The following is a 13,712-nucleotide window of genomic DNA, read 5'->3' as shown; positions in this document are numbered from 1 at the left end:
TGACATCTGGCTTCATAGAGAAGTTAAATAAAATGGGAAACGATAGAATGAAACTCAGACAATGAAATGAAGTATAAAAATAGTGTTTTAACTGGGTATAGTGGTATTTGCTTTTAATCCTCGCACTCAGATCAGGTAGATCTTTGTGAGTTTCAGACTATCCTGGTCTACGTGATGAGTTCCAGAGCAGCCAGAGTTACACAGAGAGACGTTGTCTCAAAAGAAAAATTACCATTTATTGTACACAACAGACTTAACATTGGCTTACAAAACATTATGAGTCCATACTTACATAGATGTCTATGTATACTCACATATGCCTACAGCCTGAATGTGGGTTTAAATTTATTTTGGGGTAGGTTCCAAGCAAAGTCCCTACTATCCTAGCATGCTGTCCATCCTAGCATCTCCTCCCAAACTGCAAAGATTACAAAACTAACAATGGTGGTTTCCATAACCTCTTAGAGTTACATTTTAAATAGGATTTAGGTTGGCCAAACAAAGACATAAGATTTGGAAAGCATGATGAAGGTGTAAGTTTCATGGCATATTCTTCTGACGCTGCCACGAAAGAACCTCTCTATGGAACCTTCACTTCACTGTAAGAACTATGCAGAGTCCTCATGTCCAGTGCTCTCTTCCTGGGAGCACTAGGCATAGTAAAGGATCTATGTCTGCACGCATGGATCTGCAAACCGTGGCATGCTTCTGACAATGGCTACTATGGGTTGTTCCTCATCCCTGGACTATCAGCTCCTTGGTCCCTTTCCTAGTTCAATGATAGCAGTAGAAATAGTGGGCTCTGTGGGATGATTTTGAGGTATTCCTCTGGGTGTTATTCCTGAAGGTCCAGTCCATTCCCCCAGCATACAAGGATGTTATGAGTACCGAAGTCCCTTTTTGATTAAAAATAGTAAAAATAATAGATGCTAACTGAGACTCAACCCCATTTGATAATGAAAAACAGGTACTCGGGGGCATTAAATCATGCCCAATTTGCATCTTAGAGTTGAATAGATGGCATGAAAGCAAGTGATACCTTCTCTGTGACATCTAGACAGGAATGACAGCTGTGGGCAGAACAAATGATAAAAGAAATGTCATGTTAGAAAAAAGCTTTGTGTCCAGTCTTACTCCCCAGTTACCCCCTCTCCTCTAGGATTCTTGTCTCTCCTCTAGGATTCAGTGTCCTGGGTTTTGAACAAGTATTAAATACAGTGTAGATGGTAAGTGATAGGTAGATAGATAGATAGATAGATAGATAGATAGATAGATAGATAGATAGATAAGCAGAAAGACAGATTTGTTCAAAGTGTAAATCAAACCCCTTGTAATTCCATGAAGTAGGGCTTCTGAGGTAGGCTAGTTATACAACATGAAGTTCCCGTGCTTCTCTTCACTATAACAGAAATGCTAAAACTTGCATAGTAAATCCCAAGCCATAAAGTGGACAAGGACTCTCTCATTCTTAACCCTCTCTAATATAAAGACTATGTAGAGGTTTTTTTTTTTTCTTTGAAAACTCTCAGCTCATGTGGGAGGAAGCAGAGAAAGAATGGAAACAGCTTTGTGGATGTCTCCCACATTCCAACTAGCAGTTCCTCTCTTGTATGGGTATGGTCAACAAAGGAATTCTGCACCCACTTTGGGGAGGTAAAAATATAAAGAAAAGATATTGCAGTGTTCTCCCCAACAGAGGTAGCCTTGATAGAAACTCCACATCCCACAGTCTAAAGTATTGCCAGGGGAACTTGCAGGTAACATGTTCTTCAAGAACTTTGGAAGAGCTACAGAAGCAAAAAGATATTAGAAAGGTATAGAATACCATAGAAACTTTTGTTGTCTTTCTACTGTTTTGTTTATGAATTTTTCAGAATTCAGAAATATTCTATTACATTGGCTGTAGAAACACAGGAATACAAGCAGGAGATAGCCATCTGGTATACCCAATGAAAAAATGCAAACCCCCCTGACTCATGCTGGGCCAACTCAGCCCCATTCCCTTCTAAGTGAAGCTTGTTAATAAGACAGCATTCATCTTACTCTGGTGAGTTTATTTTATCACAGACTCACTGAGAAAAAGAGAGAGAAAGAAACCACTGGAACCTACCACAATAAAGTAAATATCACAAGATAAATGACAATGTTGGAATGGAGTCCACTTAGGGACTCGGCACGGTCAGACACAAACAGTTTCAAGACTATTAGCTGTTAAAGGTTATGCCTTATGTCACCCGAAAGGGTTTCTCCCTAGATTTATGGTGTGATCTCACGGAAGATTTATTGCCATCCTAATTTTTCCCCCATTTTAACTTTATGAACAGTCAGCCTGGAATTTTTCCTTGGTCATTTAGAAATGAAGAGTTGCTGCTTTTAAAGAAATGCTTTGTGTTGCATTTTCTGCAGCTTTAATAGCCTTATTATGACTCAGACAACAACTAAGCCAATCTTCTATGTGCTTGTGCAGTGAAATCACTGTCCTTTTCCATCCTGTTTCTTGTCCCAGAAAACTGGCATTGAAGGACCACAGAATAATCTCCTGTGCAGTTGGCTTCTAGTGGGGTTCAGGCAAAAGGTAAATAGATGAGAAGTGGCTAGAGAGAGGGTCTAGGATCCTGTGAGTTTCATGGCAGACTGTGTGCTCACTCGAAGCACTCCTCCCTGGCTCAGCTCCAGTACCCACCCTTGCTGGGATAGACTGAGCACAAGGATTTATCTGCCAAGTACAGCACCCACTCCACTGACTTCAAAGATGGTCCTTTGACTTATTTTGGCCCATGGAATGGGAGCATAGATGATTTCCATCTCCTCAAAGCAAAAGAAAATTAAATTAAAGGCAAAATTAAATGCCTTCTATGTGCTTTGACTCTGTCCCTCTTTTACTGCCATCCATCATGAGAAAAGCATGCCCCTAAAAGAGAACAATAACAGCTTGGTTTTTTAAATGAGAAGACACATACAGCCATGCCAAGACCAATGAGATTGCCATGGGTCTACAGCCAATCTATAGCTGTCATAAACCCTGTACAATCACTGAATGTTACAAGCCACTGAACTATTGAGGTGCTATCACATCACAAGTAAACTGATAACACTTAGCTTGACTCCTTAGACCTATGAGTACTAACGACACCTACCTCTATGTTCAGAATTTTGCTATATCTCTTGTAGCTTCCCTATACCCTCCCCAAATCTTCATAATTTGTCCCTTTTCTATGGACTCTTCTCTTCATCTAAGTAGACAATGTCATCCCTCTTTGCTGGAACCCTGACTGATATGTGTTATGCCTAGCATTGAGAAAATTAGCATAGATGCAAAGGTTTATTATAGAGGAATGTTGAGCAAATGCTCTGTAATAACATGCAATCTGTAGTAGTATTCATAATCAGGAGAATGGGGGAAGAAGGAAAGAAAGAAAGAAAGAAAGAAAGAAAGAAAGAAAGAAAGAAAGAGAGAGAAAGGAGGGAGGGAGGGAGAGAGAGAGAAAGACAGAGAGAGAGAAAGAAGAGAGAAAGAAGAGAGAAAGAAGAGAGAGAGAGAGAGAAAGAACGAAAGAACGAAAGAACGAAAGAACGAAAGAACGAAAGAACGAAAGAACGAAAGAACGAAAGAACGAAAGAACGAAAGAACGAAAGAAAGAAAGAAAGAAAGAAAGAAAGAAAGAAAGAAAGAAAGAATAAGGAGGAAAAATGTGGGGAAAGAAGGAAAGGAGGAAGGAAAAGCTTGTTGTGGGAGTTTTGGCTACACCACTTTAAGTTCACCTATCCAGGAGCTATCTCGGATCTGCAGAATGAGAGATACACGCACACATTAGCTCATTTTTAAACTGCCTTGTTGGATCTGTGGCTGGACTCTTCTAATCTTTCCACAACTAGCCTGCCCTTACATTTACTCCTAGCTCAACAGCTCTAAATCCTCCCTCAGCGTAGCTGCCTGGTTACCTTCTGTGAAGCCCACTGGTCTTGCTGTCCAAGACACTTTCAGGCTGCCCTTTTCTGGGCCGCTTTCCTTTTTCACCTGCATTTTGAAGATCTCCTCTACCTCCAAGTGTGTTCTGTCTCTTTCTCCCAAGTATCTTGATCTCTACCTCCTCTCTCCTAGCCTGTAGGAACCCAGAAGTCCTGCCTTTTTCTTTCCACCTAGCCATTGGCTACTGGCAACTTTATTGATTGATCAAGAACCAATTGAGGACAAGGACATTCAGCATCAGTACTCGCAGATTCCTGATTAAATCAAAGCATCAGAACCACTCGTCTACAAAAGATGACTAGGAAAATACAAACGAGAGGTGGAAGGGAAAAAGCAAGGGATTACCGAGGGCTAAGTAGGTGCCTGGCTCTGTGCTGGAATTTAAACATGATATCACTCCATCCTCAGAACATCCCTGCGTACTATTCATTATGTCCAATTTGTTCAGTTTTTTGAGACAGGGTTTCTTTGTGTAGCCTTGACTGTCCTGGAACTAACTCTGTAGACCAGGGTAGTCTAGAACTCACAGAGATCCTTCCACCTCTGTCCACCACCATCCAGGTTTCACTATGTCCAATTTGTAATTCATTACAAAAGAAGGGTAAAGAACCTTCTTCCAGGTCACTCTCAGAAAAATTTCTCTGCAGCCCCCTCTGCATGCATCCAGCTGGAGCCCTTGTGACAGCAGCTGTAAGACAATGGTGCAGGATGGTAGAGGACATTCCTGCTACACTGTTATCCCAGGAACATCAGAACACTTTGTCAGGCAACAGAGGCACATATACAGTTTTACAAACACCAAGAGATTAGCAAGCCCACACTTGCTTTCTGTAAATGTGATGTTGTCCAGATAGGTCCAGTGTTCATTGAGAATCTGTGGCTTTCAGAATCATCATGAAACTGACAAACATGAGACCAGGATGAGCATCTGTGATGTGGGATTCATGTACCAAAGGGCAAAAGGAAGTGAATCTTGGGGCTCCGTTCAGCATGAAAACATAACATTAAGCATCTCATAGGAATTGGCATTTTGTTTCAAGGTGGTCCTCACAGTCATGACTGTTCACCTGCAGCCCCACTTTGTCCTGATTGACCACCCAGACACCTGCTGCCCACTCATAGAGACATACAGGCAGCTGCTCTGTGATTCAGCTGTAATAAGACATTTGGAGGAAGCCATGCAGATTCCCCAGTTATCTCTGCCACATGCTGCCAGGGCATCAACCCCATGCAGCTCTTCATGCCAACATCCAACACCTCTCAGCCTTTGCTCCTTTGCTCATTTGTTTCTATTTTCTTCTCTTCTAAGGGCTTTCACTGTGCATCCATCATAGCCTTTTTCTCCTAGTGGAGGTCAGAACCTTCTCCTGTGACACTGAGGCTGAACCAGGGTGAGGTCCTATGTAGGCAAGGCCTGCTGCTTGGGATGCCTGGCCTGAACCCAACAGGGTGACTTACTAGCTGGGTGACCATTGGAAAGTTAGCTGACTTCTCATTGCCTCAACAACTTTTTTTTTCCATTGTGCATAGTGGTGGGGAGACACATGCTGTGGTGTGTAAGCAGAGATCAGAGAGCAACCTAAGGGGGCTGATTATTTCCTTCCATCACATGGACCACATGGATGAAACTGAGGGCATCAGGCTTGATGTCTTTACCCCATCTCACTAACCCTCAATATTTTAACACCATCTTTCAAATTCCTCAGTGCTATATATTGATTAGCAACTCAAGGCATGTAAAAATATTCTGCATCCAATAAAGTACTACCCAGCACTAATTCTTCAGACTGTTGCAAGAAACAAGTATGTTACCATGCAAAGATACTAAGGCCAGTGTCTGCTCTTGGGAAAGCCATGGAAATCAGTGCTGTTATTTTCATATAGCTCCCAAGTGTGTTAATTTGGTGTTTGTCTTGCCAGTTAGACTTCAGTGAAGTCCTTGAAAATTCCCATGTCCTTACCACCCTCACCGTCTTGTTCTCCTCTTCTTCCCCCTCCCTCTCCCCCTCCCCTTCCTCCTCCTTCTTTTTCTTTCTCTCTATCTTTCTGTCTCTCTGTCTCTCTGTGTCTCTGTCTCTCCTCTGTCTTTCTGTCTCTCTCTCTCTCTCTATGGCATTGGGTGAGTGGGTTATTGTTGCTGGGTATATAAGGCAAATGTTGTAAAACATCTGCGAGAAAGCAAGAATAGGAATCCCTTAGCAACCTGGGACTTAGCTTCATTTGGGCTATGTAAATATCTCTTGGCTGTCCTGTGGCACACAGTCTTGTCCCAGAGAGCAAGCTCATCCACTCCATTTAGTCTTGTTCACAGTCTTGTTTCTCACAGAAGCAACTTTTGCATACCCAATACTAACCACCAGGGATAGAGCAAAAGGGTACAACAGAAATTCTCCTGCCTCTGAGGAACACAGACCCAGTGCCAAGCTTCTATACCAGAGAGATGCAAATTAAATGACACTGAGATTTCCTCTCACCCAGTCAGCGTGGCAGTCATCAAGCAAACAAATGAAGCCATTGAGAACACTCACTCACGTGGCCTGCCGCCAATCTCAGCTTCACAGTGCAGTCCTCTCTAACCTGCACTAAAGCTCTGCCCTGGGTGAAGTCGTCTGGCTGCTTTTAAAAACCAGTAATGACAACAAATGACAGCAAACACTGGCAAGGATGTTGAGAAACAATCCTTCAAACACTAGAATGGAACTGATAGAGCCAATATAGAAAACAGTGTGGAGGTTGCTTAAAAACTACTAGAAGCACCACAGAATTCAGGTTTACCACGCCTGCGTACAGACACAAAGGACTCTAAGTCAATTTCCCACTAAGATACTCATATAGCCATGTTTATTGCTGCTGTGCCATTCACAACAGCCAGGAATTGGAACCTGCCTAGACACCCATCCACAGGCTAATGGAGTTCAAACCTGTGTGGTATGTATATATACACATGGAATTTTATTCAGCTATAAAGGAGAATGAAATTATAACATTTGCCAGGAAATTGATGAAAATGGTGATAAGCGTGTTAAACAAAATAAACTAGACTCAAAAAAGACAAATATCATGTATCATCTGGCATGTGAAATCTGGATTTGTGTGTGTGTGTGTATGTGAGAGAGAGACAGAGACAGAGATAGACAGAGACAGAAATAGAAAGAGTATAAAGTAGGAAGGAGACTATAAGAGGAAAGTCTGAAAAGAAGAAGAAAGAATATAAAGAGAATAGAATATTTGTAAGATGAAAGTCTAAGGAAGGTTTATTTGTGGGGAGAGAAGAAAGGGAAGCCAATGTGGGGACAAGTTAGAACGAACAATATTGATCTAGTTGTATGAAAATACACTGTGAAAACTATTTGTGTGTGTGTGTGTGTGTGTGTGTGTGTGTGTGTGAGTGTGTGTGTGTATGCACTCACGCTAACCAAAATTCAATTTTAAGAAATGTTTGCCTTTCATTTTTAAATCTTGGGTTTTTTTTTGTGTGTGTTTGTTTAGTTGGTTTTTGAGTTTGGGTTATGGGGGTGTTTGTTTGTTTTTGAGACAGTGTCTACAGACCAGAATGGCCTTCAACTCAAAAACCTGCGTACGAATTAGAGGTATCCTGTTCCATGCCCAACCCAGCCCTATTTTTTGATTTTTCAATACAGGTAACAAAGTCAAAAAGCTTCAAAACTCTTTATGCAATCTAAAACATAGCTTTTTTATTTCTTTATACCTTGATCCATGAAAAGGGTGGGAAGGCAGCATTCCCACAGATATACATTTGCAAGCAGAATATGACTTACTGAGCACCCAGCCACGCCCCCGAATTTCTCTGTGCAGGTTAGCATCAGAAGACTGTGGAGTGTTACTTACTGCAAAGAAAGTTTCTTTGTGTAATCTAGTGTGTTCCAGACGTATTTTTTTCTATAAAAATCCTTTTCTTTCTTGACTATCAGCTAGCTTGTGATACATTATAAATAACCCCCCCCCCCCATCGTGACGTTTTTAAAATAACAACCATTTACTCAATGCAGGATCCTGTGCCTGGCCGTGATGGTTAGCTCTTCTGTTCTCTGCCCAGCTAGCTGTCAGGCCTGTGGTCACCTGCCAGGTGGGCAAGGATCTGGCTGGTCTAAGATGGCTTCAATAGTGGCATTTCTGTGGCAGCTGGTCCTGGCCAGCAGCAGGTTGACACATGCAAGAACTGTGAAGACAAAGACTGAGATTGGCAAACAAAACAACTTTTGATGCATTCCAAAGACCAGAAGTTAGCCTGCAGGCCTGCAGGTCAGCCCAGGAAGAAAACATGCAGTCTAGTCCTTGATTCCAGAAGCACAAAGGCACGTGACAAAGGGCATGTGACAACGGGCATGCTGGGAAGGATGGAGAAGAGCATATCTGTAGACTTGTAAGAGTTCCGCCAACTTCCCCAGTTACCATGACATCTGGGCTCACGAGGACAGCAGAACTGAGCAACACAACCTTTTAAGGTAGTGGCAACTCAGAACCTCTGACTTTCTTTGCAACAGCAATGTGCCCTAACCGGTTCCACACACTGACCTCACCACCACACGGTGCAGGACACCTAACCAGACTTGACATAGCCCCAGCTCCAGCTCAGAGCTCTGAAAATCAGAGAACGTGTTCCTTCCCAGAACATACTTTGCCCAGTCCATAATCCAGACAACAGATGGACAGATTAATTATGAGAGGAGACCACTTTTCAGGCCACCAGTGACCCAGGGCCATTAATCTACCCAGAGGGAAGTTTCCTGAAAACCAGGTCATTTTGTTGTTTTTGTTTTGTTTTGTTATGTTTTGCTTTGCATTGCTTTGCTTTGTTTTGTGTTGTTTTGTAGGATACTCTTTGAAGATCTTACTCTCCGACAGTACCAGGGAGTCAGCAGTGAAAACAATTTCCACCCTTGCAGTCAAGGAGTTTGTAATTAGAGAGGCAGAGACCCAAATAAGAAAGCACTGTTACTGGTGAAGGAAGCTTATACTCCTGGAAAGGATGACAAAATATTAAAATGAGTTTGTGAATTCTGAAAATGACCAATAATTGGAATGGACATACCAGGTTTTGTGGTCAGAACCCAACTCTGTAAGCTTAACTAACCCAGTAAATGATAAAAGGTGAATTCATAGTCACCTTCTCTCTCCACCTTTCTCTCCTCTCTGTCTCTCACTGTCTTCCCTGGAACTGCCCATCCAGTGGCTTCTATTCCTACTGGACAAGCCCACATGGCCCCTACTTTTGCCTGGTAAACATGGCTGCATCTTTAGCCACTGACTTGAGGCGTGGCTAGACCACAAGTGGCCACCAGATCTTTTGCTGGTTTACCAGCTCTGTAGAGTCTTTATGGCCAGTCCCCTGCCTGCATCTGCATTTACTCACCCACCAAACTGTGAGGTTTGAATGCTCTAGAGGGCAGTGGGGAGCCAGGTTCCTGTTTACAAAGACCAAGTCACTGAAAGTAGCTCTTCTTAGCACCTGACTTCGCATTTCAGGAGACAGAGTTGCATTTTTTTTTTCCTCAAAAGGAATATTAGTAGCAAGGGAAGAGACCATGGACTGGGAGGAGTGGCACTCCCTCTTTAGACCTAAAAACTGTGGCTCCTAAATTGTATTTAGGCCACAACATGTTCAGGGATTCACCCTCTAAAATCTAATGCCTCATCTCTATCATTGTCCCCTTTGTAAATCCTGAGGTCTGGCCATTAAAGGCTAAAGAGAGTAGGGAATGAGGAAAATGCAGGCCAGAAACATGGCAGCAGCCAACATCTCAATACAGCATTATCAGGTCCAAACAAAGGCATCATAGGATGCTATAGCAGATACCAGCTTGCCACACACGCACACTCCAGTGAAGTCTGCTTGGCAGGCCGAGAGGCCTGGGAGCAGTCACGAGGCAAAGAGTTTCAAAAGGACCTCACCTCCTGGAGCTTTGGCATTCTCATAACCTGTATATTCATACCCTATCCCTGCATTAGTCTGGTGTATGGATCCACGTGCTCTCTTTTAGTGTTATCTTATTATAAGTGCCTTTTAAGATTGAATTCTGACATAACTAAGCCTTCGCCAGTGTTCCAACATCCTAGAAAGTCCTTGAGCTGACCATGGGCTTGGAATTCAGTAAGAATGTTGCCTATTCAGTGACATTCAGAATTGCCTCTGGTATTACACTATCACTTAGAATAAAAGCCAAGTTGCTCCCATATACAGGAATTTACAATGGTTTAGGAAGTAGATCTGGCTGTGGCTTTAGGGTAATGCATTATTCATGAGATGGTTAGCTAGAGAGGAACTCCCTTAGAACCTTGACTTGGGTGTGAAAGCCCTTGCCCTAGGAGTGTAAAGACCTCACACCTGGCTTCTAAGACTATAGCTGACCTTAGATAGAGCTGACTTTATCTCAGTTGTTTTATTGCCCAGTTCCTGCCAGTCTTTGTGTTTACATTCCTCTGTTTAGTGTAAGAGTCATTAAGCATCCGGTAGCCTCATTTGTACCTTGCCGATGTGTCACCTAACTTCCCTATTTTCTTCTGTATAAAAAGTTTGATGCTCAATTTGACAAATTACATTCAGATTCTACACAATCTTCCTTGTTGGTCTGTCTGTCACTCGCTGACTCCTTGCCCACCTGCGACCAGAGACCCGTTCCACGCAGACAAAGGGACCCAGAGGGTCGGCACCAGCTGATAACTGTCATTTAAAGGGGGAGCCTATCAATCATGTGGCTAATCATATAAGACAGTCAGGGCCTCTTTGATCTTTGCCATTCTGCAACCTCTCTCTCTCTCTCTCTCTCTCTCTCTCGATTTATTTATTTACTTATTACATATACAATGTTCTCCCTGCATGTATGCCTGCAGACCAGAGAGGGCATCTGATCTCATTATGGATGATTATGAGCTACCATGTGGTTGCTGGGAACTCAGGACCTCTGAGCCATCTCTCCAGCCTGCTTTTTCTTTTTCTTTTCTTCCTCTTTCTATTCTCTCTCCTCTTCCTTCTTTATCTATCTAGATATCTAGCTATCCATCTATCATCATTTATGTATCTATCATCTATCCATATAACATCATCTGTGTATCTGTCACTTGTCTGTCTGTCTTTTTGTCTGTCTAGCATATATATGCACTATTTAGAAGAGAATCTTCTGATTCTCTGGTGCCTATCTTCTAGTGCTGGGAGCACAGGCATGTGCCACTGTGCCGGCCTTTATTCAGTGTTGGGCACACAACTCAGGGCTTCCCGAATGCTAGGCAAGTGCTCTACCAACTAAGCTACTTCCCCAGCACACCCTACTCCCTTTCCTCGTTCTCTCTGCTCCTTGCTTCCTTCTGATTTCTGATTCTAATTCCAATTCCATTTTTTTTCTTTAAATATTCTTGGCATCACTTTCCTGTTTATCGCTGTCTGCAATGCCCCAGGGCTGGGCAGGACAGCCTCAGACACACTGGCATGTGTGGAAGACAGGGCTCTCCAAGAAGGAACAGGCTTATGTCTAGATGTTCATGCCAGACCAAGGTTGAGTATAACCTAGTAAGAACCACATTTCAGATGCAGAGAGGGACAGAAACAGAACTGCGTGTTTCATCACACAGAACTGAACTCTTTAGGTAAGATTAAGACCAAGAGAGCACCACCAATACATACATTTTTAACATACTCAGGGTTGAGGAAGAAAACAATGACTCCTGTCCATACAGGTGTCTGAAACTCAAAGGAAACAGATTTCAGAGCTCAAGGGTGGATTCACTATCTGAGGACCTTATGGTGGGATCTTTGATTATCCTGACCCCAGGCTCTAGCTGGGAAGCTTAGGAGAAAGGAACCAGGTTTTAAAGACCCTAGCCCAGTTGTCAAAGCAGCTAATGTTTCTAAGTGTGCATAGAAAGCTGCGATTTCAGAACAAGGTCCAGGAAGATGATCTAAAGCGGTTTCTCCCCCGGCCCCTCACTCACCGCTGTCAATGCACTGTGACCCTTTTGTACAGTGCCCTAGCAAAGCCACCTACACACTTGGGGCTGCACAGGGCTCAGGGGGAAGGTACTGTGAACAAGTCTTGTGGTTATTCTCTAAAACTTTAGTGTGGCATAGTGTGGAGACACACTCCCAAAACTAGCTTCATAACCCTTTTATTTTTACATGTCATAATTTTCTAACACAGTGGAAAGGATTGGAATTGTCCTCAAATCTGAGAGATCCTTAATATAAATGATATGAGAAAGAAAATGTTAATCAATAAGGTTAGTATATTCCACTGTCCAAGGAACAAGTCCTTTCTTTTTCTTTCTTTCTTTTTTTTTTTTTTTTTGGATATTTTATTTTTTACATTTCAAATGGTTTCCCCTTCCAGGTCTCCCCTTCTGAAATGCTCTATCCCCTCCCCTTTCCCCCTGCCTCTATGAGGGTGCTCCCCCACCCACTCACTCCCCTCTTCCCAGCCTGGCATTCCCTTACATTGGGCATAGAACACCCACAGGTCCAAGAACCTCTCCTCCCACTGATGTCCAACAAGGTCATCCTCAGCCACACATGCAGCCAACACCATGGGTCCCTCCATGTATATTCTTTGGTTGGTGGTCCAGTCCCTGGAAGCCCCAAGGGGGGGGGTCTGGCCTATTGACACTCTTGCTCCCTCCATGGAGCTGCAAACTGCCTTAGCTCCTTCAGTTCAGTCCCTTCTTCAACTCCTCCATCGGGAACCCTGTGCTCAGTCCAATGGTTGGCTGTGATCATCCACCTCTGTATTTGTCAGGCTCTGGCAGAGCCTCTCAGGGCACAGCCGTATCAGGCTCTCATCAGCAAGCACTTCCCGGCATCCACAATAGCGTCCAGGTTTGGTGACTATATATGGGGTGGATCCTCAGGTGGGGCAGTCTCTGGGTAGCCTTTCCTTCAGTCTCTGCAAAGAGCAAGTCTTGATGACTATGATTTTTATGCACAAGGTCTCCGTTGCATTTCCTTAAAATGTATGCATTGGAGGGCAAGACAAAGATGCTTTTCTTTTACTGGAGCTTTCTGGTTCGTTTGGTTGCTTTTACCTTATTGGGAATTGAACCTGGTGCTTTGTACCTGATAGGCAGGTGCTCTACCTCTGAGCTGTGTGCCTCTAACCATGTTTCTACTTTTGTTTACAACGCTGAGGATTGAACAAAGGCCCTGCTGTTCTGTGGTGAGCTTTGTACCCACCCCAGAAGGAACGGCACCAGGGAAAATAAGTTTTGGGAGCCCCCAGAATTCCAAGGACAGTTCGTTAGATAGCGTGATGGTTGATAATGATTGCCAAGGTGATGGGGATTTAGAGTCACCATGGAAACAAACCTCTGGGCATGTGTTTGCATTTTCTAGCTTAGGTTAATTGAGGTTTGGGCAGTACCATTCTATGTTTTGGAGTCTTACACTGAGCTAGAGAGCAGACACCACCACCACCCACCCACCCACCTACCTAGCCTCCCCTCACTCCTGCTTCTCCCCCTTTCGGTGCTTTTCTTTCTCTTATTCTTGCCCTCTCCCTCTCTCTATTTCCCCTCTCTGCCTCTCTCACTCCTTTCCTCTCTGTTTCTTCTCCAGCTCATCCCTCAGTCCCCATCTCTCACTCTCTCTGTGCAGTACGCTGCCTGTCTCTCATGAGTCCAGTGTGCCTTTCTGACCTCTCAGTGAAGCCCCTCCGAACGTGGCCATCAGTTAACCTTCTGTGGTTGTTACATGACAGGACCTCTTCTGCTTCTTGGTGCCAGTGACATCTGCACATCA

The sequence above is a fragment of the Mus caroli genome, unplaced genomic scaffold (assembly GCF_978045245.1).
Source record: "Mus caroli unplaced genomic scaffold, Mus_caroli_1 scaffold_16, whole genome shotgun sequence".
NCBI lineage: Eukaryota > Metazoa > Chordata > Mammalia > Rodentia > Muridae > Mus > Mus caroli.
This window is presented reverse-complemented; position numbering follows the sequence as displayed.